Consider the following 26,066-nt stretch of genomic DNA (forward strand, 5'->3'; position numbering starts at 1 on the left):
TAGGCACACTTGATTCCCTTATGGAGACATATCAGTATATAGGTATTAAGATAATTACTAGCCAGATATATTCCTCTGCGCAGAATAGAGGGTGTTGAGTCCAGTTCAATGATCAGGGAGTAGGTTTTCTCTATTACATATTTGGTTTATGGAATGGTACCTGTGCTAATATCAAACTCTGGTTTTATGCATCACCCCACCTCACCTTTCCCCTTGAGCAAGCATAGCAGTGCTTTCTCAAGGTCACACTCTGTTGTGTTTTCTAATATAGTTCATGTGTAGCCTTTTTACAATCGCTTCATAAGTGATATCTTTGATAAGTTTCTTTTTCTCTGTGACTTATTTCACTTAGTATCATCATACCTGAATCCAACTATTATGCTGCTACTGGCCTTATGACATTGATTCATGGCTGAGGGATATTCCATCGTACGAAAGTACCAAAACTTCTTTATCCATTTTTGTCTTTCCTACTATATTTGAAATGTATGGAAGTCGAGGTGCTTGTAAACAGAGCAGCCCTTAATTTTAAGGTGGCTATGTCTTGTTGATTTTCAGTTTTCCCAAGGTATACATCCATGAGTGAAAGTGCCCTATGTTATGTAGCTGTGTTGTTTAGTTGATTTTGGGAAACACCATGCACTTCTCCGGAGTGGCGGCTGGCAATTTTCCTCCCTCCCATCTGCATAAGAAGGCTCCCTGTTCTCCATGGCCTGTCCTGCTTTTCTGGTTTTTACAATTTTTTCGGATTTCCCTTTTGACCGGTGGGAAGTGAGACTTCTTTTTAAAGTGTATTTTCATTGCCAACTTGCTTGGTTGGCCACAAAGTGTGTATGCATTTTTTGCTCAAAATATCCTGGAAAACACGCATACACCCTCTTTGGCCAAGTGCATCATTGTGGAAGTTCTACCGATGTGCATGTGTTTAAAGGCGATTCCAATCTACCTCTTGAAGTATGATTCCTGGAATTCTGCCTCGGTATCAAGTCCTCCTTGTTCCCTTCCCTAAACAAATTTTTCGATGTTAGTTGTCCTTTATAATTCTGCAAGTTTCTGAATTGTTGTTCCCCTGAGCTCCATTTTTCAACACAAATTTTTGTGAGCTGGCCTCAAAACTGCAGGATTGTTTCAGGCCCTATCCTCTTTCTGGGACAGTAGGCTCAGCCTTTGTTTAATTCTTCTTCCTGACAGGAAATTTGAGTGACATATGCCCTTCGAAATGCCTACAGCTAGGCTCTCATTGGTTACCCCTCTTCCCTTTCATCCTCCAAACAAGTTGCAAACTGTGTGAAACAGGAGGTTAAAGGCACAGACACCCCGAATTGGGAAATTGAGTGTAAAGTACTCAGAATGTCGAACCCGAGCACCAGGAGAGAAAAATGAGGAGCGTTTTAGAAATCTTTCCCGATCACATGGTGTCCCATCCTGTGGATTTCCCAGGAAAGTTTTAACTATACTAAGATTCCCTTAAACCTGGAAAGTAGGGACCCATGGCATGGGTGGCACACATTATTGCTTTAATGCTCTACATTTGCTAAGCCAACCTCACCAATCCTCTCAGCCCCAAGTGTCCAGCCTTTTGTCTCATGCAGGTGTGGGTGTAGATGGGGTCAATCCAGGTTGCATCAGGGCCCCTGAACGAATTGTGTAAGAAGTTCGCTGTTCTTGTGTTTTGTATTTGAAATTTATTTTTTAAATGGGGATGAGATGATTTTCACTGCCGTGTTTATGCCGCTCTAGGCACACTTGATTCCCTTACGGAGACATATCAGTACATAGGTTTTAAGATTCTTACTAGTCATTTATATTCCTCTGCACGGAATAGGGGATGTTGACTCCAGTTCACTGAGCAAGGAGTAAGTCTTGTCTATTACATATTTGGTTTATGGAATGGTACGTGTGCTAATATCAAACTCTGGTTTTATTTATCACCCCACCTCACCTTTCCCCTTGAGAAGGCATAGGAGTGTTTTCTAAATGTGAGACTCTGTTCTGTTTTATAATTTAGTTCTTGTGTAGCCTTTTTACATTCCCTTCATAAGCGATATCTTATGATAAGTTTCTTTTTCTGTGTGACTTATTTCACTTAGAATCATCATACCTAAATCCACCCATTATGCTGCTACTGGCGTTATGACATTGACTTCATGGCTGAGGCATATTCCATCTTACGAAAGTACAACAACTTCTTTATCCATTTTTGTCTTTCCTGGGATATTTTAGGTGTTCTGAAGTCGAGGTGCTTGCAAGCAGAGCAGCCCTTAACTTTGAGGTGGCTCTTTCTTGTTGATATTCAGTTTTCCCAAGGTATACGTCCATGAGTGAAAGTGCCCTATGCTCCATAGCTGAGTTGTTTACTTCTTTTTGGGAAACACCATGCACTTCTCCAGAGTGGCTGCTGGGAATTTTCCTCCCTCCCATCTGCATAAGAAGGCTTTCTGTTCAACATGGCCTGTCCTGCTTTTCTGGTTTTTACAATTTTTTCAGATGTCCCTTTTGACTGGTGGGAAGTGAGACTCCTTTTTAGTTCGGATTTGCATTGCCCGCTTGCTTGCTTGTCCACAAAGTGTGTATGCTTTTTTTTCCTCAGTATGTTCTGGAAAACATGCATACACCCTTTTTGGACAAGTGCATCATTGTGGAAGTTCTGCCAATGTGCATGTGCTTTAAAGGCGATTCCAATCAAGCTCTTTATCTTTGTATCCTTCAATTCTACATCACTTTCAAGACCTTGCCCTAGCTAAACTGCGAAACAAACGTGACCCCTAGCCTAAAGGCATGCCAAAGTGTTTCCCATCTGCAAGACGAGTATGCAGCCATCTCCAGGAACCCTGACTCGATAGAGTGCTTTAACACCTTTATGGCTTTCCATAGGCCTCAGGGAGTCGTGTATGAATACTCTTCTGAGGGAGAGCATGTGCGCTCTGGGTGCCCTTTTTATTTTCCGAGCCACACAACACAGAACAGACGGTTGGGGACAATTCTTTCTACGCAGAGGGGAGGGCAATGAACTGCTTCTCGCTTTCAGAGCTTGATTTCTACAGCTGTGAGGCAGCCCCGGGACAACGTTTTTGCCAGGATTACAGTCAACGTGGCTCTCCCTCTGTGGAGGCCCTCTGAAAGGCACTGAAAGAATCCCTGAGCCTAAAGTGCATCCTGGCAACTCTTACCTGTCATCTCTCTATTGTGATGCAAGGTACACTGTAGGTGCAGCCTGACAGAAAGTACAGAAAATCCAGTACAATTGTGAGGCATTTGGAAGATCCAGAGTCACCTAGGCCTGACTAAGTCATTACGTGCGTAATGCTATTCATGGCATGCAAAACACACCACGTCCAACGAAGTGTGATCCTAGAAAGGACCAGTGTGGCTAAAGTCTCCAGTAGTCAGTCAGAGAGTGCTGGTCAATGCGCTGTGGGGTCAAGTTGGCAATTGGAGAATGTGGGAGAAGCCCGAATATCCCCCTTTGAAAAGCAACTTCGTTGCAGATTCCAAGCCGCCTGAAAACCCCACCACCTGGGTACTATTCACTCCACAGATGCCTCTGAGGAGCAGTGAGTTTTTCCAAAAGAAACCACGTGCTTGCGATTCCTTCCTAGGAGTTCACCCAAGGAGCACACTGTACCTAATGTGCCAACTAAATTTGACCATTAGTCTCGAGGTGAGGTGCACATTTTCTCATTACCAGAGCTAGTGGTGCACTGTTTCCAGGAAGTCTTACTCAATGGATGGCTTTAGCTTTAGTGTGCCTCACAGCTCTCAAGACTCTCACGTGGGCACTTTTATCCAAGGAAGTATGCTCTGTACTCAAAGACTTCTGAGCACAATCAAGGGATACACAGCTCTGGGAACATCCCTCACTATGCCAATGGAAGGGCCGGGAACTAAGGTGTTCTCTATGGCTAGCGTTCCACAGCTTTGAAACAGCCTCAGGAACACGGTTCTTGGCAGGCTTTCGTTTCACGTGCATTTGCCACGATGAGGAAAGCTAAGCTGCCCTGAAAGAAACCACCGAGGCTCCAATTCAGTTCGTGGACTCCTGCTCAACGTCTCTCTAAGTGACGCGGAAACTGGACTTTAGGTCCAGACCGAAATAAAGTAGAGTGTTACCCTGAGCATTGCTAGGCATTTGGAACATCCAAAGTCACCTAGGCCTACTGAGGGCATTTAGAGGATTATGCCGTTCACCACATGCAGCACACACTGCATCCAAAAGTTTCAGCGCAGAAGGCCGAAGTGTGTTCCAAGGGTCTCCCTTGGATTGTCAGAGAAGATAGGTGTATGTGCTGGGTGATCCTGTTTGTAATTGAGAAGCCTGGAAAAAGGCAGTATTGTCCCCATTTGAAAGGTAGATAGTGGCGGCCTCCAGGCTGACTGAAAGACATTGCTGTTAGCCGTCTTCTAGTCACCTTTAGGAATGCCTCAGTGAATAAAGTGAGTTTTCTCCTACGAATCCAGGTGGTGTCCAGTGCCTTCTTGGGAACTCATCCCACGCTTGCCCTAGCTAAAGTGCGAAGTAAACGTGAGCCCTAGCCTCAGGGTAAGCACGAGTGTTTCCTATCCGCAAAGCATTGTGTTAAGACACCTACATGAACCCTGACGCAATAGAGTGCTTTAACTCCTCTACGGCTTTCCGTAGGCCTCAGAGTTTTGCTTATGAATTCCAATCTGAGGGAGAGCATGTGCACTGTGAGTCCCCTTTTTGTTTTCCGAACCACACAATGCAGAAGACACTGCTGGGGTCAACTGTTTCTACAGAGAGGGGCAGGCAATGAACTACTTCTCCCTTGAAGAGCTTGAATTCTACAGTGGTAAGGCAGCCCCGGGACAACGTTTTTGCCAGGATTACAGTCAACGTGGCTCTCCCTCTGTGGAGGCCCTCTGAACGGCACTGAAAGAATCCCTGAGTCTAAAGTGCATCCTGGCATCTCTTACCTGTCATCTCTCTATTGTGACGCAAGGTACACTGTAGGTCCAGCCTCACAGAAAGTACAGAACAACCGGTACAATTGTGAGGCATTTTGACGATCCAAAGTCACATAAGCCTGATTAAGTCGTTACGCATGTAATGCTATTCATGGCACGCAAAACATCCCACGTCCAACGAAGTGTGATCTTAGAAAGGCTAAGTGTGGCTGAAAGTCTCCAGGAGTCACTCAGAGAGTGCTGGTAAATGGGCTGTGGGGTCAAGTTGGCAATTGGAGAATGTGGGAGAAGCCCGAATTTCCCCCTTTGGAAAGCAACTTCGTTGCATATTCCAAGCCACCTGAAAACCCCACCACCAGGGTACTACTGACTCCACAGATGCCACTGAGGACCAGTGAGTTTTTCCAAAAAAATCCAGGTGCTTGCGATTCCTTCCTTGGAGCTAACCCCAGGAGGATACTGTCGCTAAAGTGCCAACTAAATGTGACCTCTAGTCTCGAGGTAAGGTGCACGTTTTCTCATTACCAGAGCTAGTGGTGCACTGTTTCCAGGAAGTCTTAGTCAATGGATTGCTTTACCTTAAGTATGCCTCACAGAGCTCAAGACTCTCACGTGGGCACATCTTTCCAAGGAAGTGCGCTGTGTACCCAAAGCCTTCTGAGCACAAAGAAGGGATACACAGCTCTGTGACCAATGCTCACTAAGCAGTTGGAAGGGCCGGTATCCAAGTTGTTTTATATGGCTACCCTTCCACAGGTTTGAAACAGGCTCATGAACGCGGGTCGTGGCCGGCTTTCATTCCAGGCCATTCTGCCACGTTGAGGAAACCTAAGCTGCCCTTTAAGAACCCACCAGGCCTCCAATTCAGTTTGGGGGCTCCTTCTCGACATCCCTCTAAGTGACGCGGAAACTGGACTTTAGGTCCAGCCCGAAATAAAGTAGAGAGTTACCGTGAGAATTGCTAAGCATTTGGAATATCCAAGGTCGCCTAGGCCTACTGATGGCATTTAGAGGATTATGCCGTTCACCACATGCAGCACACACTGCATCCAAAAGTTTCATGGCAGAAGGCCGAAGTGTGTTTCAAGGATCTCACTTGGATTGTCAGAGAAGATAGGTGTATGTGCTGGGTGATCCAGTCTGTTATTGAGAAGCCTAGAAAAAGGCAGTATTTTCCCGATTTGAAAGGTAGATAGTGGCGGCCTCCAGGCTGACTGAAAGACATTGCTTTTACCCGTCTTCTAGTCACCTCTAGATATGCCTCAGTGAAGAAAGTGAGTTTTCTCCTACGAATCCAGGTGGTCTCCAGTGCCTTGCTGGGAGTTCATCCCACGCTTGCCATAGCTTAACTGCGAAGTAAACGTGAGCAATAGCCTCAAGGTAAGCACGAGTGTTTCCTATCAGCAAAGTTCTCTGTGCAGCCATCTCCATGAACCCTGACACGATAGAGTGCTTTAACTCCTCTACGGCTTTCCGTAGGCCCTGGAGAGTAGCATATGAATTCCATTTTGAGGGAGAGCGTGTGTGCTGTGAGTCCCCTTTTTGTTTTCCAAGCCACACAACACAGAACAGACCGTTGGGGTCAACTGATTCTACACAGAGTGTAGGGCAATGAACTACTTCTCGCTTGGAGAGCTTGATTTCTACAGCTGTAAGGCAGCCCTGGGACAAAGTTTTTGCCAGTAGTACAGTCAACGTGGCTCTCCCTTTGTGGAGGCCCTCTGAACGGCACTGACAGAATCCCTGAGCCTAAACTGCATCCTGGCAACTCTTACCTATCATCTCTCTATTGTGACGCAATGTAAACTGTAGGTCCATTAAGAGAAAAAGTAGAGAAAAATCGGTACAATTGTGAGGCATTTGGACGATCCAAAGTCACGTAGGCCTGACTAAGTCATTAAGCAGTTAATGCGATTCACGGCACGCAAAACACCCCACGTCCAACGAAGTGTGATCTTAGAAGGTACCAGTGTGGCTGGAAGTCTCCAGTAGTCAGTCAGAGAGTGCTGGTCAATGCACTGTGGGATCAAGTTGGCAATTGGAGAAGGTGGGAGAAGCCGGACTTTCTCCCTTTGGAAAGCAACTTCGTTGCATCTTCCAAGGCGCCTGAAAACCCCATCACCAGGGTACTATTCACTCCACAGATGCCTCTGAAGGACAGTGAGTTTTTCCAAAAGAAACCAGGTGCTTGTGATTCCTTCCTGGGAGCTCACCACAGGAGCATACTGTAGCTAAATTGCCAACTAAATGTGACCTCTTGTCTCGAGGTAAGGTGCAAATTTTCTCATTAGCAGAGCTAGTGGTGCACAGTCTCCAGAAAGTCTTAGTCAATGGACGGCTTTAGCTTTAGTATGCCTCACAGCTCTCAAGACTCTCACGTGGGGACTTCTTTCCAACGAAGTACACTCTGTACCCAAAGCCTTCTGAGCACAATCATGGGATACCCAGGTCTGGGAACATCCCTCACTTTGCAGTTGGAAGGGCCGGGAACTAAGTTGGTCTCTACGGCTGGCGCTCCACAGCTTTGAAACAGCCTCAGGACCGCAGTTCTTGGCAGGCTTTCGTTCCATGTGCGTCTGCCACGTTGAAGAAAGCTACGCTGCCCTGAAAGAAATCCCCGGGGCTCCAATTCAGTTTGGGGGCTCCTGCCCAACGTCTCTCTAAGTGACGCGGAAGCTGGACTTTAGGTCCAGCCCGAAATCAGGTAGAGAGTTACCCTGAGCATTCCTAGGCATTTGGAACATACAAAGTCACCTAGGCCTACTGAGGGCATTCAGAGGATTATGCCGTTCACCACATGCAGCACACACTGCATCCAAAAGTTTCAGCGCCGAAGGCAGAAGTGTGTTCTAAGGGTCTCCCTTGGACTGTCAGAGAAGATAGGTGTGTGTGCTGCGTGATCCAGTCTGTTATTGAGAAGCCTGGAAAAAGGCAGTCTTTCCCCGTTTGAAAGGTAGATAGTGGCGGCCTCCAGGCTGATTGAAAGACAGCGCTGTTACCCGTCTTCTAGTCACATCGAGGAATGCCTCAGTGAAGAAAGTGAGTTTCTCCTATGAAACCAGGGGGTCGCCAGTGCCTTGCTGGGAGCTCATCCCACGCTTGCCCTAGCTAAAGTGCGAAGTAAACGTGAGCCCTGGCCTCAAGGTAAGCACGAGTGTTTCCTATCCGCAAAGATTTGTGTGCAGCCATCTCCATGAACCCTGACTCGATAGAGTGCTTTCAGTCCTCTACGGCTTTCCGTAGGCCTCAGAGAGTCGCGTATGAATTCCATTCTGAGGGAGAGCGTGTGCGCTGTGAGTCCCCTTTTTGTTTTCTGGGCCACACAGCACAGAACGGACTGTTGGGGTCAACTCTTTCTATGCAGAGGGGAGGGCAATGAACTGCTTCTCGCTTGGAGAGCTTGATTTCTAGAGCTGTAAGGCAGCCCCGGGACAACGTTTTTGCCAGGATTACAGTCAACGTGGCTCTCCCTCTGTGGAGGCCCTCTGAACGGCACTGAAAGAATCCCTGAGCCTAAATTGCATCCTGGCAACTCTTACCTGTCACCTCTCTGTTGTGATGCCAGGTACACTGTAGGTCCAGCCAGACAGAAAGTACAGAAAAACCGGTACACTTGTGAGTCATTTGGACGATCCAAAGTCACCTAGGCCTGACTAAGTCATTAAGCGGCTAATGCTATTCATGGCACGCAAAACACCCCGCGTCCAACGAAGTGTGATCCTAGAAAGGCCCAGTGTGGCTGAAAGTCTCCAGTAGTCAGTCAGAGAGTGCTGGTCAGTGCGCTGTGGGGTCAAGTTGGCAATTGGAGAATGTGGGAGAAGCCCAAATTACCCCCTTTGGAAAGCAACTTCGTTGCAGCTTCCAAGCCGCCTGAAAACCCCACCACCAGGGTACTATTCCCTCCACCGATGCATCTGAGGGGCAGGGAGTTTTTCCAAAAGAAACCAGGTGCTTGCGATTCCTTCCTGAGAGCTCACCCCAGGAGCATACTGTAGCTAAATTGCCAACAAAATGTGACCTCTAGTCGCGAGGTAATGTGCACATTTTCTCATTACCAGAGCTAGTGGTGCACTGTTTCCAGGAAGTCTTACTCAATGGATGGCTTTAGCTTTAGTGTGCCTCACAGCTCTCAAGACGCTCACGTGGGCACTTCTTTCCAAGGAAGTACACTGTGTACTCAAAGCCTTCTGAGCACAACCCAGGGATACACAGCTCTGGGAACATCCCTCACTATGCAGTTGGAAGGGCCGGGAGCTAAGGTGTTCTCTACGGCTAGCGTTCCACAGCTTTGAAACAGCCTCAGGACCGCGGTTCTTGGCAGGCTTTCGTTCCATGTGCATCTGCAACGTTGAGGAAAGCTACGTTGCCCTGAAAGAAACCCCCGGGACTCCAATTCAGTTTGGGGGCTCCTGCCCAACGTCTCTCTAAGTGACGCGGAAGCTGCAGTTTAGGTCCAGCCCGAAATCAGTTAGAGAGTTACCCTGAGCATTGTTAGGTATTTGGAAGTTCGAAAGTCACCTAGGCCTACTGAGGGCATTCAGAGGATTATGCCGTTCACCTCATGAAGCACGCACTGCCTCCAAAAGTTTCAGCGCCGAAGGCCGAAGTGTGTTCCAAGGGTCTCCCTTGGACTGTCAGAGAAGATAGGTGTGTGTGCTGGGTGATCCAGTCTGTTATTGAGAAGCCTGGGAAAAGGCAGTCTTTTCCCCATTTGAAAGGTAGATAGTGGCGGCCTCCAGGCTGACTGAAAGACAGCGCTGTTACCCGTCTTCTAGTCACCTCGAGGAATGCCTCAGTGAAGAAAGTGAGTTTCTCCTATGAAACCAGGGTGTCGCCAGTGCCTTGCTGGGAGCTCATCCCACGCTTGCCCTAGCTAAAGTGCGAAGTAAACGTTAGCCATGGCCTCAAGGTAAGCAGAAGTGTTTCCTATCCGCAAAGTTTTGTGTGCAGCCATCTCCATGAACCCTGACTCGATAGAGTGCTTTCAGTCCTCTACGGCTTTCCGTAGGCCTCAGAGAGTCGCGTATGAATTCCATTCTGAGGGAGAGCGTGTGCGCTGTGAGTCCCCTTTTTGTTTTCTGGGCCACACAGCACAGAACGGACTGTTGGGGTCAACTCTTTCTATGCAGAGGGGAGGGCAATGAACTGCTTCTCGCTTGGAGAGCTTGATTTCTAGAGCTGTAAGGCAGCCCCGGGACAACGTTTTTGCCAGGATTACAGTCAACGTGGCTCTCCCTCTGTGGAGGCCCTCTGAACGGCACTGAAAGAATCCCTGAGCCTAAAGTGCATCCTGGCAACTCTTACCTGTCATCTCTCTGTTGTGACGCCAGGTACACTGTAGGTCCAGCCTGACAGAAAGTACAGAAAAATCGGTACACTTGTGAGGCATTTGGACGATACAAAGTCACCTAGGCCTACTGAGGGCATTCAGAGGATTATGCCGTTCACCTCATGCAGCACACACTGCATCCAAAAGTTTCAGTGCTGAAGGCCGAATTGTGTTCCAAGGGTCTCCCTTGGACTGTCAGAGAAGATAGGTGTGTGTGCTGGGTGATCCAGTCTGTTATTGAGAAGCCTGGAAAAAGGCAGTCTTTTACCCATTTGAAAGGTAGATAGTGGCGGCCTCCAGGCTGACTGAAAGACATTGCTGTTACCCGTCTTCTAGTCACCTCGAGGAATGCCTCAGTGAAGAAAGTGAGTTTCTCCTATGAAACCAGGGTGTCGCCAGTGCCTTCCTGGGAGCTCATCACAAGCTTGCCCTAGCTAAAGTGCGAAGTAAACGTGAGCCCTGGCCGCAAGGTAAGCACGAGTGTTTCCTATCCGCAAAGTTTTGTGTGCAGCCATCTCCATGAACCCTGACTCGATAGAGTGCTTTCAGTCCTCTACGGCTTTCCGTAGGCCTCAGAGAGTCACGTATGAATTCCATTCTGAGGGAGAGCGTGTGCACTGTGAGTCCCCTTTTTGTTTTCCGAGCCACACAGCACAGAAGGGACTGTTGGGGTCAACTCTTTCTTTGCAGAGGGGAGGGCAATGAACTGCTTCTCGCTTGGAGAGCTTGATTTCTAGAACTGTAAGGCAGCCCGTGGACAACGTTTTTGCCAGGATTACAGTCAATGTGGCTCTCCCTCTGTGGAAGCCCTCTGAACGGCACTGAAAGAATCCCTGAGCCTAAAGTGCATCCAGGCAACTCTTACCTGTCATCTCTCTGTTGTGACGCCAGGTACACTGTAGGTCCAGCCTGACAGAAAGTACAGAAAAACCGGTACACTTGTGAGGCATTTGGACGATCCAAAGTTACCTAGGCCTGACTAAGTCATTAAGCGGCTAATGCTATTCATGGCACGCAAAACACCCCGCGTCCAACGAAGTGTGATCCTCGAAAGGCCCAGTGTGGCTGAAAGTCTCCAGTAGTCAGTCAGAGAGTGCTGGTCAATGCGCTGTGGGGTCAAGTTGGCAACTGGAGAATGTGGGAGAAGCCCGACTTTCCCCCTTTGGAAAGCAACTTCGTTGCAGCCTCCAAGCCGCCTGAAAACCCCACCACCAGGGTACTAGTCACTCCACAAATGCCCCTGAGGAGCAGTGAGTTTTTCCAAAGAAACCAGGTGCTTGCAATTCCTTCCTGGGAGCTCACCCCAGGAGCATACTGTAGCTAAATGGCAAACTAAATGTGACCTCTAGTCGCGAGGTAATGTGCACATTTTCTCATTACCAGAGCTAGTAGTGCACTGTTTCCAGGAAGTCTTACTCAATGGATGGCTTTAGCTTTAGTGTGCCTCAAAGCGCTCAAGACGCTCACGTGGGCACTTCTTTCCAAGGAAGTACACTGTGTACTCAAAGCCTTCTGAGCACAACCCAGGGATACACAGCTCTGGGAACATCCCTCACTATGCAGTTGGAAGGGCCGGGAACTAAGGTGGTCTCTATGGTTAGCGTTCCACAGCTTTGAAACAGCCTCAGGACCGCGGTTCTTGCCAGGCTTTTGTTCCATGTGCGTCTGCCACGTTGAGGAAAGCTACGCTTCTCTGAAAGAAACCCCCTGCGCTCCAATTCAGTTTGGGGGCTCCTGCCCGACGTCTCTCTAAGTGACGGGGAAGCTGTACTTTAGGTCCAGCCCGAAATCAGGTAGAGAGTTACCCTGAGCATTGCTAGGCATTTGGAACATCCAAAGTCACCTAGGCCTACTGAGGGCATTCAGAGGATTATGCCGTTCACCACATGCAGCACACACTGCATCCAAAAGTTTCAGCGCCGAAGGCCGAAGTGTGTTCCAAGGGTCTCCCTTGGACTGTCAGAGAAGATAGGTGTGTGTGCTGGGTGATCCAGTCTGTTATTGAGAAGCCTGGAGAAAGGCACTCTTTTCCCCATTTGAAAGGTAGATAGTGGCGGCCCCCAGGCTGACTGAAAGACATTGCTGTTACCCGTCTTCTAGTCACCTCGTGGAATGCCTCATTGAAGAAAATGAGTTTCTCCTATGAAACCAGGGGGTCGCCAGTGCCTTGCTGGGAGCTCATCCTACGCTTGCCCTAGCTAAAGTGCGAAGTAAACGTGAGCCCTGGCCTCAAGGTAAGCACGAGTGTTTCCTATCCGCAAAGTTTTGTGTGCAGCCATCTCCATGAACCCTGACTCGATAGAGTGCTTTCAGTCCTCTACGGCTTTCCGTAGGCCTCAGAGAGTCGCATTTAAATTCCATTCTGAGTGAGAGCGTGTGCGCTGTGAGTCCCCTTTTTGTTTTCCAAGCCACACAGCACAGAATGGACTGTTGGGGTCAACTCTTTCTATGCAGAGGGGAGGGCAATGAACTGCTTCTCGCTTGGAGAGCTTGATTTCTAGAGCTGTAAGGCAGCCCCGGGACAACGTTTTTGCCAGGATTACAGTCAACGTGGCTCTCCCTCTGTGGAGGCCCTCTGAACGGCACTGAAAGAATCCCTGAGCCTAAAGTGCATCCTGGCAACTCTTACCTGTCATCTCTGTGTTGTGACGCCAGGTACACTGTAGTTCCAGCCTGACAGAAAGTACAGAAAAACCGGTACACTTGTGAGGCATTTGGACGATCCAAAGTCACCTAGGCCTGACTAAGTCATTAAGCGGCTAATGCTATTCAGGGCACGCAAAACACCCCGCGTCCAACGAAGTGTGATCCTCGAAAGGCCCAGTGTGGCTGAAAGTCTCCAGTAGTCAGTCAGAGAGTGCTGGTCAATGCGCTTTGGGGTCAAGTTGGCAACTGGAGAATGTGGGAGAAGCCCGACCTTCCCCCTTTGGAAAGCAACTTCGTTGCAACCTCCAAGCCGCCTGAAAACCCCACCACCAGGGCACTAGTCACTCCACAGATGCCTCTGAGGGGCAGTGAGTCTTTCCAAAAGAAACCAGATGCTTGCGATTCCTACCTGGGAGCTCACCCCAGGAGCATACTGTAGCTAAATGGCCAACTAAATGTGACCTCTAGTCGCGAGGTAATGTGCACATTTTCTCATTACCAGAGCTAGTGGTGCACTGTTTCCAGGAAGTCTTACTCAATGGATGGCTTTAGCTTTAGTGTGCCTCACAGCTCTCAAGACGCTCACGTGGGCACTTCTTTCCAAGGAAGTACACTGTGTACTCAAAGCCTTCTGAGCACAACCCAGGGATACACAGCTCTGGGAACATCCCTCACTATGCAGTTGGAAGGGCCGGGAACTGAGGTGGTCTCTACGGCTAGCGCTCCACAGCTTTGAAACAGCCTCAGGACCGTGGTTCTTGGCAGGCTTTCGTTCCATGTGCGTCTGCCACGTTGAGGAAAGCTACGCTGCCCTGAAAGAAACCCCCGGGGCTCCAATTCAGTTTGGGGGCTCCTGCCCGACGTCTCTCTAAGTGACGCGGAAGCTGGACTTTAGGTCCAGCCCGAAATCAGGTAGAGAGTTACCCTGAGCATTGCTAGGCATTTGGAACATCCAAAGTCACCTAGGCCTACTGAGGGCATTCAGAGGATTATGCCGTTCACCACATGCAGCACACACTGCATCCAAAAGTTTCAGCGCCGAAGGCCGAAGTGTGTTCCAAGGGTCTCCCTTGGACTGTCAGAGAAGATAGGTGTGTGTGCTGGGTGATCCAGTCTGTTATTGAGAAGCCTGGAAAAAGGCAGCCTTTTCCCCATTTGAAAGGTAGATAGTGGCGGCCTCCAGGCTGACTGAAAGACAGCGCTGTTACCCGTCTTCTAGTCACCTCGAGGAATGCCTCAGTGAAGAAAGTGAGTTTCTCCTATGAAACAAGGGCGTCGCCAGTGCCTTGCTGGGAGCTCATCCCAGGCTTGCCCTAGCTAAAGTGCGAAGTAAACGTGAGCCCTAGCCTCAAGGTAAGCACGAGTGTTTCCTATCCGCAAAGTTTTGTGTGCAGCCACCTCCATGAACCCTGACTCGATAGAGTGCTTTCAGTCCTCTACGGCTTTCCGTAGGCCTCAGAGAGTCGCGTATGAATTCCACTCTGAGGGAGAGCGTGTGCGCTGTGAGTCCCCTTTTTGTTTCCCGAGCCACACAGCACAGAACGGACTGTTGGGGTCAACTCTTTCTATGCAGAGGGGAGGGCAATGAACTGCTTCTCGCTTGGAGAGCTTGATTTCTACAGCTGTAAGGCAGCCCCGGGACAACGTTTTTGCCAGGATTACAGTCAACGTGGCTCTCCCTCTGTGGAGGCCCTCTGAACGGCACTGAAAGAATCCCTGAGCCTAAAGTGCATCCTGGCAACTCTTACCTGTCATCTCTGTGTTGTGACGCCAGGTACACTGTAGGTCCAGCCTGACAGAAAGTACAGAAAAACCGGTACACTTGTGAGGCATTTGGACGATCCAAAGTCACCTAGGCCTAACTAAGTCATTCAGCGGCTAATGCTATTCATGGCACGCAAAACACCCCGCGTCCAACGAAGTGTGATCCTCGAAAGGCCCAGTGTGGCTGAAAGTCTCCAGTAGTCAGTCAGAGAGTGCTGTTCAATGCGCTGTGGGGTCAACTTGGCAACTGGAGAATGTGGGAGGAGCCCGACCTTCCCCCTTTGGAAAGCAACTTCGTTGCAGCCTCCAAGCCGCCTGAAAACCCCACCACCAGGGCACTAGTCACTCCACAGATGCCTCTGAGGGGCAGTGAGGATTTCCAAAAGAAACCAGGTGCTTGCGATTCCTTCCTGGGAGCTCACCCCAGGAGCATACTGTAGCTAAATGGCCAACTAAATGTGACCTCTAGTCGCGAGGTAATGTGCACATTTTCTCATTACCAGAGCTAGTGGTGCACTGTTTCCAGGAAGTCTTACTCAATGCATGGCTTTAGCTTTAGTGTGCCTCACAGCTCTCAAGACGCTCACGTGTGCAATTCTTTCCAAGGAAGTACACTGTGTACTCAAAGCCTTCTGAGCACAACCCAGGGATACACAGCTCTGGGAACATCCCTCACTATGCAGTTGGAAGGGCCGGGAACTGAGGTGGTCTCTACGGCTAGCGCTCCACAGCTTTGAAACAGCCTCAGGACCGTGGTTCCTGGCAGGCTTTCGTTCCATGTGCGTCTGCCACGTTGAGGAAAGCTACGCTGCCCTTTAAGAAACCGCCGGGGCTCCAATTCAGTTTGGGGGCTCCTGCCCAACGTCTCTCTAAGTGACGCGGAAGCTGGACTTTAGGTCCAGGCCGAAATCAGGTAGAGAGTTACCCTGAGCATTGCTAGGCATTTGGAACATCCAAAGTCACCTAGGCCTACTGAGGGCATTCAGAGGATTATGCCGTTCACCACATGCAGCACACACTGCATCCAAAAGTTTCAGCGCCGAAGGCCGAAGTGTGTTCCAAGGGTCTCCCTTGGACTGTCAGAGAAGATAGGTGTGTGTGCTGGGTGATCCAGTCTGTTATTGAGAAGCCTGGAAAAAGGCAGTCCTTTCCCCATTAGAAAGGTAGATAGTGGCGGCCCCCAGGCTGACTGAAAGATAGCGCTGTTACCCGTCTTCTAGTCACCTCGAGGAATGCCTCAGTGAAGAAAGTGAGTTTCTCCTATGAAACCAGGGGGTCGCCAGTGCCTTGCTGGGAGCTCATCCCACGCTTGCCCTAGCTAAAGTGCGAAGTAAATGTGAGCCCTGGCCTCAAGGTAAGCACGAGTGTTTCCTATCCGCAAAGTTTTCTGTGCAGCCATCTCCATGAACCCTGACTCGATAGAGTGCTTTCAGTCCTCTACGGCTTTCCGTAGGCCTCAGAGAGTTGCGTATGAATTCCACTCTGAGGGAGAGCGTGTGCGCTGTGAGTCCCCTTTTTCTTTCCCGAGCCACACAGCACAGAACGGACTGTTGGGGTCAACTCTTTCTATGCAGAGGGGAGGGCAATGAACTGCTTCTCGCTTGGAGAGCTTGATTTCTACAGCTGTAAGGCAGCCCCGGGACAACGTTTTTGCCAGGATTACAGTCAACGTGGCTCTCCCTCTGTGGAGGCCCTCTGAACGGCACTGAAAGAATCCCTGAGCCTAAAGTGCATCCTGGCAACTCTTACCTGTCATCTCTCTGTTGTGACGCCAGGTACACTGTAGGTCCAGCCTGACAGAAAGTACAGAAAATCCGGTACACTTGTGAGGCATTTGGACGATCCAAAGTCACCTAGGCCTGACTAAGTCATTAAGCGGCTAATGCTATTCATGGCACGCAAAACACCCCGCGTCCAATGAAGTGTGATCATCGAAAGGCCCAGTGTGGCTGAAAGTCTCCAGTAGTCAGTCAGAGAGTGCTGGTCAATGCGCTGGGGGGTCGAGTTGGCAACTGGAGAATGTGGGAGAAGCCCGACCTTCCCCCTTTGGAAAGCAACTTCGTTGCAGCCTCCAAGCCGCCTGAAAACCCCACCACCAGGGCACTAGTCACTCCACAGATGCCTCTGAGGGGCAGTGCGGCTTTCCAAAAGAAACCAGGTGCTTGCGATTCCTTCCTGGGAGCTCACCCCAGGAGCATACTGTAGCTAAATGGCCAACTAAATGTGACCTCTAGTCGTGAGGTAATGTGCACATTTTCTCATTACCAGAGCTAGTGGTGCACTGTTTCCAGGAAGTCTTACTCAATGGATGGCTTTAGCTTTAGTGTGCCTCACAGCTCTCAAGATGCTCACGTGGGCACTTCTTTCCAAGGAAGTACACTGTGTACTCAAAGCCTTCTGAGCACACCCCAGGGATACACAGCTCTGGGAACATCCCTCACTATGCAGTTGGAAGGGCCGGGAACTAAGGTGGTCTCTACGGCTAGCGCTCCACAGCTTTGAAACAGCCTCAGGACCGCGGTTCTTGGCAGGCTTTCGTTCCATGTGCGTCTGCCACTTTGAGGAAAGCTACGCTGACCTTTAAGAACCCCCCGTGGCTCCAATACAGTTTGGGGGCTCCTGCCCGACGTCTCTCTAAGTGACGCGGAAGCTGGACTTTAGGTCCAGCCCGAAATCACATAGAAAGTTACCCTGAGCATTGCTAGGCATTTGGAACATCCAAAGTCACCTAGGCCTACTGAGGGCATTCAGAGGATTATGCCGTTCACCACATGCAGCACACACTGCATCCAAAAGTTTCAGCGCCGAAGGCCGAAGTGTGTTCCAAGGGTCTCCCTTGGACTGTCAGAGAAGATAGGTGTGTGTGCTGGGTGATCCAGTCTGTTATTGAGAAGCCTGGAAAAAGGCAGTCTTTTCCCCATTTGAAAGGTAGATAGTGGCGGCCTCCAGGCTGACTGAAAGACAGCGCTGTTACCCGTCTTCTAGTCACCTCGAGGAATGCCTCAGTGAAGAAAGTGAGTTTCTCCTATGAAACCAGGGGGTCGCCAGTGCCTTGCTAGGAGCTCATCCCGCGCTTGCCCTAGCTAAAGTGCGAAGTAAACGTGAGCCCTGGCCTCAAGGTAAGCACGAGTGTTTCCTATCCGCAAAGTTTTCTGTGCAGCCATCTCCATGAACCCCGACTCGATAGAGTGCTTTCAGTCCTCTACGGCTCTCCGTAGTCCTCAGAGAGTCGCGTATGAATTCCATTCTGAGGGAGAGCGTGTGCGCTGTGAGTCCCCTTTTTGTTTTCCGAGCCACACAGCACAGAACGGACTGTTGGGGTCAACTCTTTCTATGCAGAGGGGAGGGCAATGAACTGCTTCTCGCTTAGAGAGCTTGATTTCTACAGCTGTAAGGCAGCCCCGGGACAACGTTTTTGCCAGGATTACAGTCAACGTGGCTCTCCCTCTGTGGAGGCCCTCTGAACGGCACTGAAAGAATCCCTGAGCCTAAAGTGCATCCTGGCAACTCTTACCTGTCATCTCTCTGTTGTGACGCCAGGTACACTGTAGGTCCAGCCTGACAGAAAGTACAGAAAAACCGGTACACTTGTGAGGCATTTGGACGATCCAAAGTCACCTAGGCCTGACTAAGTCATTAAGCGGCTAATGCTATTCATGGCACGCAAAACACCCCGCGTCCAACGAAGTGTGATCCTCGAAAGGCCCAGTGTGGCTGAAAGTCTCCAGTAGTCAGTCAGAGAGTGCTGGTCAATGCGCTGGGGGGTCAAGTTGGCAACTGGAGAATGTGGGAGAAGCCCGACCTTCCCCCTTTGGAAAGCAACTTCGTTGCAGCTTCCAAGCCGCCTGAAAACCCCACCACCAGGGCACTAGTCACTCCACAGATGCCTCTGAGGGGCAGTGAGGCTTTCCAAAAGAAACCAGGTGCTTGCGATTCCTTCCTGGGAGCTCACCCCAGGAGCATACTGTAGCTAAATGGCCAACTAAATGTGACCTCTAGTCACAAGGTAATGTGCACATTTTCACATTACCAGAGCTAGTGGTGCACTGTTTCCAGGAAGTCTAACTCAATGGATGGCTTTAGCTTTAGTGTGTCTCACAGCTCTCAAGACGCTCACGTGGGCACTTCTTTCCAAGGAAGTACACTATGTACTCAAAGCCTTCTGAGCACAACCCAGGGATACACAGCTCTGGGAACATCCCTCGCTATGCAGTTGGAAGGGCCGGGAACTGAGGTGGTCTCTACGGCTAGCGCTCCACAGCTTTGAAACAGCCTCAGGACCGCGGTTCTTGGCAGGCTTTCATTCCATGTGCGTCTGCCACGTTGAGGAAAGCTACGCTGCCCTGAAAGAAACCCCCGGGGCTCCAATTCAGTTTGGGGGCTCCTGCCCGACGTCTCTCTAAGTGACGCGGAAGCTGGACTTTAGGTCCAGGCCGAAATCAGGTAGAGAGTTACCCTGAGCATAGCTAGGCATTTGGAACATCCAAAGTCACCTAGGCCTACTGAGGGCATTCAGAGGATTATGCCGTTCACCACATGCAGCACACACTGCCTCCAAAAGTTTCAGCGCCGAAGGCCGAAGTGTGTTCCAAGGGTCTCCCTTGGACTGTCAGAGAAGATAGGTGTGTGTGCTGGGTGATCCAGTCTGTTATTGAGAAGCCTGGAAAAAGGCAGTCTTTTCCCCATTAGAAAGGTAGATAGTGGCGGCCCCCAGGCTGACTGAAAGACAGCGCTGTTACCCGTCTTCTAGTCACCTCGAGGAATGCCTCAGTGAAGAAAGTGAGTTTCTCCTATGAAACCAGGGGTTCGCCAGTGCCTTGCTGGGAGCTCATCCCACACTTGCCCTAGCTAAAGTGCGAAGTAAACGTGAGCCCTGGCCTCAAGGTAAGCACGAGTGTTTCCTATCCGCAAAGTTTTGTGTGCAGCCACCTCCATGAACCCTGACTCATTAGAGTGCTTTCAGTCCTCTACGGCTTTCCGTAGGCCTCAGAGAGTCGCGTATGAATTCCACTCTTAGGGAGAGCGTGTGCGCTGTGAGTCCCCTTTTTGTTTTCCGAGCCACACAGCACAGAACGGACTGTTGGGGTCAACTCTTTCTATGCAGAGGGGAGGGCAATGAACTGCTTCTCGCTTGGAGAGCTTGATTTCTACAGCTGTAAGGCAGCCCCGGGACAACGTTTTTGCCAGGATTACAGTCAACGTGGCTCTCCCTCTGTGGAGGCCCTCTGAACGGCACTGAAAGAATCCCTGAGCCTAAAGTGCATCCTGGCAACTCTTACCTGTCATCTCTGTGTTGTGACGCCAGGTACACTGTAGGTCCATCCTGACAGAAAGTATAGAAAAACCGGTACACTTGTGAGGCATTTGGACGATCCAAAGTCACCTAGGCCTGACTAAGTCATTAAGCGGCTAATGCTATTCATGGCACGCAAAACACCCCGCGTCCAACGAAGTGTGATCCTCGAAAGGCCCAGTGTGGCTGAAAGTCTCCAGTAGTCAGTCAGAGAGTGCTGGTCAATGCGCCGGGGGGTCGAGTTGGCAACTGGAGAATGTGGGAGAAGCCCGACCTTCCCCCTTTGGAAAGCAACTTCGTTGCAGCTTCCAAGCCGCCTGAAAACCCCACCACCAGGGCACTAGTCACTCCGCAGATGCCTCTGAGGGGCAGTGAGGCATTCCAAAAGAAACCAGGTGCTTGCGATTCCTTCCTGGGAGCTCACCCCAGGAGCATACTGTAGCTAAATGGCCAACTAAATGTGACCTGTAGTCGCGAGGTAATGTGCACATTTTCTCATTACCAGAGCTAGTGGTGCAGTGTTTCCAGGAAGTCTTACTCAATGGATGGCTTTAGCTTTAGTGTGCCTCACAGCTCTCAAGACGCTCACGTGGGCACTTCTTTCCAAGGAAGTACACTGTGTACTCAAAGCCTTCTGAGCACAACCCAGGGATACACAGCTCTGGGAACATCCCTCACTATGCAGTTGGAAGGGCCGGGAACTAAGGTGGTCTCTACGGCTAGCGTTCCACAGCTTTGAAACAGCCTCAGGACCGCGGTTCTTGGCAGGCTTTCGTTCCATGTGCGTCTGCCACGTTGAGGAAAGCTACGCTGCCCTGAAAGAAACCCCCAGGGCTCCAATTCAGTTTGGGGGCTCCTGCCCGACGTCTCTCTAAGTGACGCGGAAGCTGGACTTTAGGTCCAGCCCGAAATCAGGTAGAGAGTTACCCTGAGCATTGCTAGGCATTTGGAACATCCAAAGTCACCTAGGCCTACTGAGGGCATTCAGAGGATTATGCCGTTCACCATATGCAGCACACACTGCCTCCAAATGTTTCAGCGCCGAAGGCCGAAGTGTGTTCCAAGGGTCTCCCTTGGACTGTCAGAGAAGATAGGTGTGTGTGCTGGGTGATCCAGTCTGTTATTGAGAAGCCTGGAAAAAGGCAGTCTTTTCCCCTTTTGAAAGGAAGATAGTGGCGGCCTCCAGGCTGACTGAAAGACAGTGCTGTTACCCTTCTTCTAGTCACCTCGAGGAATGCCTCAGTGAAGAAAGTGAGTTTCTCCTATGAAACCAGGGGGTCGCCAGTGCCTTGCTGGGAGCTCATCCCACGCTTGCCCTAGCTAAAGTGCGAAGTAAATGTGAGCCCTGGCCTCAAGGTAAGCACGAGTGTTTCCTATCCGCAAAGTTTTCTGTGCAGCCATCTCCATGAACCCCGACTCGATAGAGTGCTTTCATTCCTCTACGGCTCTCCGTAGGCCTCAGAGAGTCGCGTATGAATTCCATTCTGAGGGAGAGCGTGTGCGCTGTGAGTCCCCTTTTTGTTTTCCGAGCCACACAGCACAGAACGGACTGTTGGGGTCAACTCTTTCTATGCAGAGGGGAGGGCAATGAACTGCTTCTCGCTTGGAGAGCTTGATTTCTACAGCTGTAAGGCAGCCCCGGGACAACGTTTTTGCCAGGATTACAGTCAACGTGGCTCTCCCTCTGTGGAGGCCCTCTGAACGGCACTGAAAGAATCCCTGAGCCTAAAGTGCATCCTGGCAACTCTTACCTGTCATCTCTCTGTTGTGACGCCAGGTACACTGTAGGTCCAGCCTGACAGAAAGTACAGAAAAACCGGTACACTTGTGAGGCATTTGGACGATCCAAAGTCACCTAGGCCTGACTAAGTCATTAAGCGGCTAATGCTATTCATGGCACGCAAAACACCCCGCGTCCAACGAAGTGTGATCCTCGAAAGGCCCAGTGTGGCTGAAAGTCTCCAGTAGTCAGTCAGAGAGTGCTGGTCAATGCGCTGGGGGGTCAAGTTGGCAACTGGAGAATGTGGGAGAAGCCGGACCTTCCCCCTTTGGAAAGCAACTTCGTTGCAGCTTCCAAGCCGCCTGAAAACCCCACCACCAGGGCACTAGTCACTCCACAGATGCCTCTGAGGGGCAGTGAGGCTTTCCAAAAGAAACCAGGTGCTTGCGATTCCTTCCTGGGAGCTCACCCCAGGAGCATACTGTAGCTAAATGGCCAACTAAATGTGACCTCTAGTCACAAGGCAATGTGCACATTTTCACATTACCAGAGCTAGTGGTGCACTGTTTCCAGGAAGTCTAACTCAATGGATGGCTTTAGCTTTAGTGTGCCTCACAGCTCTCAAGACGCTCACGTGGGCACTTCTTTCCAAGGAAGTACACTGTGTACTCAAAGCCTTCTGAGCACAACCCAGGGATACACAGCTCTGGGAACATCCCTCGCTATGCAGTTGGAAGGGCCGGGAACTGAGGTGGTCTCTACGGCTAGCGCTCCACAGCTTTGAAACAGCCTCAGGACCGCGGTTCTTGGCAGGCTTTCATTCCATGTGCGTCTGCCACATTGAGGAAAGCTACGCTGCCCTGAAAGAAACCCCCGGGGCTCCAATTCAGTTTGGGGGCTCCTGCCCGACGTCTCTCTAAGTGACGCGGAAGCTGGACTTTAGGTCCAGGCCGAAATCAGGTAGAGAGTTACCCTGAGCATAGCTAGGCATTTGGAACATCCAAAGTCACCTAGGCCTACTGAGGGCATTCAGAGGATTATGCCGTTCACCATATGCAGCACACACTGCCTCCAAAAGTTTCAGCGCCGAAGGCCGAAGTGTGATCCAAGGGTCTCCCTTGGACTGTCAGAGAAGATAGGTGTGTGTGCTGGGTGATCCAGTCTGTTATTGAGAAGCCTGGAAAAAGGCAGTCTTTTCCCCATTAGAAAGGTAGATAGTGGCGGCCCCCAGGCTGACTGAAAGACAGCGCTGTTACCCGTCTTCTAGTCACCTCGAGGAATGCCTCAGTGAAGAAAGTGAGTTTCTCCTATGAAACCAGGGGTTCGCCAGTGCCTTGCTGGGAGCTCATCCCACACTTGCCCTAGCTAAAGTGCGAAGTAAACGTGAGCCCTGGCCTCAAGGTAAGCACGAGTGTTTCCTATCCGCAAAGTTTTGTGTGCAGCCACCTCCATGAACCCTGACTCATTAGAGTGCTTTCAGTCCTCTACGGCTTTCCGTAGGCCTCAGAGAGTCGCGTATGAATTCCACTCTTAGGGAGAGCGTGTGCGCTGTGAGTCCCCTTTTTGTTTCCCGAGCCACACAGCACAGAACGGACTGTTGGGGTCAACTCTTTCTATGCAGAGGGGAGGGCAATGAACTGCTTCTCGCTTGGAGAGCTTGATTTCTACAGCTGTAAGGCAGCCCCGGGACAACGTTTTTGCCAGGATTACAGTCAACGTGGCTCTCCCTCTGTGGAGGCCCTCTGAACGGCACTGAAAGAATCCCTGAGCCTAAAGTGCATCCTGGCAACTCTTACCTGTCATCTCTGTGTTGTGACGCCAGGTACACTGTAGGTCCATCCTGACAGAAAGTATAGAAAAACCGGTACACTTGTGAGGCATTTGGACGATCCAAAGTCACCTAGGCCTGACTAAGTCATTAAGCGGCTAATGCTATTCATGGCACGCAAAACACCCCGCGTCCAACGAAGTGTGATCCTCGAAAGGCCCAGTGTGGCTGAAAGTCTCCAGTAGTCAGTCAGAGAGTGCTGGTCAATGCGCCGGGGGGTCGAGTTGGCAACTGGAGAATGTGGGAGAAGCCCGACCTTCCCCCTTTGGAAAGCAACTTCGTTGCAGCTTCCAAGCCGCCTGAAAACCCCACCACCAGGGCACTAGTCACTCCGCAGATGCCTCTGAGGGGCAGTGAGGCATTCCAAAAGAAACCAGGTGCTTGCGATTCCTTCCTGGGAGCTCACCCCAGGAGCATACTGTAGCTAAATGGCCAACTAAATGTGACCTGTAGTCGCGAGGTAATGTGCACATTTTCTCATTACCAGAGCTAGTGGTGCAGTGTTTCCAGGAAGTCTTACTCAATGGATGGCTTTAGCTTTAGTGTGCCTCACAGCTCTCAAGACGCTCACGTGGGCACTTCTTTCCAAGGAAGTACACTGTGTACTCAAAGCCTTCTGAGCACAACCCAGGGATACACAGCTCTGGGAACATCCCTCACTATGCAGTTGGAAGGGCCGGGAACTAAGGTGGTCTCTACGGCTAGCGTTCCACAGCTTTGAAACAGCCTCAGGACCGCGGTTCTTGGCAGGCTTTCGTTCCATGTGCGTCTGCCACGTTGAGGAAAGCTACGCTGCCCTGAAAGAAACCCCCAGGGCTCCAATTCAGTTTGGGGGCTCCTGCCCGACGTCTCTCTAAGTGACGCGGAAGCTGGACTTTAGGTCCAGCCCGAAATCAGGTAGAGAGTTACCCTGAGCATTGCTAGGCATTTGGAACATCCAAAGTCACCTAGGCCTACTGAGGGCATTCAGAGGATTATGCCGTTCACCATATGCAGCACACACTGCCTCCAAATGTTTCAGCGCCGAAGGCCGAAGTGTGTTCCAAGGGTCTCCCTTGGACTGTCAGAGAAGATAGGTGTGTGTGCTGGGTGATCCAGTCTGTTATTGAGAAGCCTGGAAAAAGGCAGTCTTTTCCCCTTTTGAAAGGAAGATAGTGGCGGCCTCCAGGCTGACTGAAAGACAGTGCTGTTACCCTTCTTCTAGTCACCTCGAGGAATGCCTCAGTGAAGAAAGTGAGTTTCTCCTATGAAACCAGGGGGTCGCCAGTGCCTTGCTGGGAGCTCATCCCACGCTTGCCCTAGCTAAAGTGCGAAGTAAATGTGAGCCCTGGCCTCAAGGTAAGCACGAGTGTTTCCTATCCGCAAAGTTTTCTGTGCAGCCATCTCCATGAACCCCGACTCGATAGAGTGCTTTCATTCCTCTACGGCTCTCCGTAGGCCTCAGAGAGTCGCGTATGAATTCCATTCTGAGGGAGAGCGTGTGCGCTGTGAGTCCCCTTTTTGTTTTCCGAGCCACACAGCACAGAACGGACTGTTGGGGTCAACTCTTTCTATGCAGAGGGGAGGGCAATGAACTGCTTCTCGCTTGGAGAGCTTGATTTCTACAGCTGTAAGGCAGCCCCGGGACAACGTTTTTGCCAGGATTACAGTCAACGTGGCTCTCCCTCTGTGGAGGCCCTCTGAACGGCACTGAAAGAATCCCTGAGCCTAAAGTGCATCCTGGCAACTCTTACCTGTCATCTCTCTGTTGTGACGCCAGGTACACTGTAGGTCCAGCCTGACAGAAAGTACAGAAAAACCGGTACACTTGTGAGGCATTTGGACGATCCAAAGTCACCTAGGCCTGACTAAGTCATTAAGCGGCTAATGCTATTCAGGGCACGCAAAACACCCCGCGTCCAACGAAGTCTGATCCTCGAAAGGCCCAGTGTGGCTGAAAGTCTCCAGTAGTCAGTCAGAGAGTGCTGGTCAATGCGCTGGGGAGTCAAGTTGGCAACTGGAGAATGTGGGAGAAGCCCGACCTTCCCCCTTTGGAAAGCAACTTCGTTGCAACTTCCAAGCCGCCTGAAAACCCCACCACCAGGGCACTAGTCACTCCACAGATGCCTCGGAGGGGCAGTGAGGCTTTCCAAAAGAAACCAGGTGCTTGCGATTCCTTCCTGGCAGCATACTGTAGCTAAATGGCCAACTAAATGTGACCTCTAGTCGCAAGGTAAAGTGCACATTTTCACATTACCAGAGCTAGTGGTGCACTGTTTCCAGGAAGTCTAACTCAATGGATGGCTTTAGCTTTAGTGTGCCTCACAGCTCTCAAGACGCTCACGTGGGCACTTCTTTCCAAGGAAGTACACTGTGTACTCAAAGCCTTCTGAGCACAACCCAGGGATACACAGCTCTGGGAACATCCCTCACTATGCAGTTGGAAGGGCCGGGAACTGAGGTGGTCTCTACGGCTAGCGCTCCACAGCTTTGAAACAGCCTCAGGACCGCGGTTCTTGGCAGGCTTTCGTTCCATGTGCGTCTGCCACGTTGAGGAAAGCTACGCTGCCCTGAAAGAAAC

The sequence above is a fragment of the Hyperoodon ampullatus genome, assembly GCF_949752795.1.
Source record: "Hyperoodon ampullatus genome assembly, chromosome: 4".
NCBI lineage: Eukaryota > Metazoa > Chordata > Mammalia > Artiodactyla > Ziphiidae > Hyperoodon > Hyperoodon ampullatus.